General features: G+C 32.6%; 1 non-coding gene across 1 annotated transcript; it reads right to left on the bottom strand.

The window, feature by feature from the left end:
• Positions 1-380: 380 nt before the first annotated feature.
• TRNAI-GAU lies at positions 381-454 on the bottom strand. Its single transcript has one exon. It is a non-coding gene; the product is annotated as a tRNA-Ile (tRNA).
• Positions 455-862: the final 408 nt, after the last annotated feature.

The following is an 862-nucleotide window of genomic DNA, read 5'->3' as shown; positions in this document are numbered from 1 at the left end:
AATAAATACATTTTTAAAAGGTCATTTTATTTAATGTGATGAATGATGATAATCTAATAATTCTGCAAATATTAAAATTGTTTCACATATAATCTTTTATTCTGCCATTCATTCTTATTTAAAATTATATAAACATTTCTTGGCCCAAAAAGGACAGAATGTTCTTTCTAAAGTTGTCTGTAAAAAAAATCTTTGGGCTGGCCAGTTTGCTTAGTTGGTTAGAGTGTGGTGCTGATTACACCACGTTCCAGGGTTTGATCCCTGTACTGGCCAGTTGTAAAAAAAAAAAAGAAAGAAAGACAGGCATTCTCTCTTAATATGTTCCTATTAGCTGCTAATCTATTTTCTTGCCAATCTATTTGATTTTTATTTTTGGCAGCTGGCCAGTAAAGGGATCGAACCCTGAACCTTGGTATTATCAGTACTATGCTCTAACCAACTGAGCTAACTGGCCAGCCTTATTTGAAAGTTTTTAATAATTGATTTTGTACTTAAATTCACAGCTTTCACAATCATTAATTATAGTAGCACTTTCAACTGTTGCATTAATAAATATATTTTTAAACTTTAACTTACTGTCAAAAGACAAAATTATAACAAATTTAGTTTAAAGACCTTAATCGGATTTTATTTGTGATTCTAGAGTTGGGCAAGATCTCATTCTATAAAGTGTAAATAGTGTTCTGATAAGCTGAGCAGAGGAGGCTGGCTTTATAGACAGAAAAGGGCTGAGGAAAGCAGAAACAACAAAAAGCAGACTGGTCGTTTCAAGTTAAAGTTTCAAGCAGAGGTGCTTATGCTGGCTAAAACTGGTTTGTTTGGGGATTTGCTATTATCTCTTTCTCCTGATTTTTTGGGAGAT

Source organism: Galeopterus variegatus, unplaced genomic scaffold (assembly GCF_000696425.1).
Source record: "Galeopterus variegatus unplaced genomic scaffold, G_variegatus-3.0.2 Scaffold90850, whole genome shotgun sequence".
NCBI lineage: Eukaryota > Metazoa > Chordata > Mammalia > Dermoptera > Cynocephalidae > Galeopterus > Galeopterus variegatus.
The sequence above is the reverse complement of the archived record's forward strand: the minus strand, read 5'-3'. Positions and strand labels throughout refer to the sequence as shown.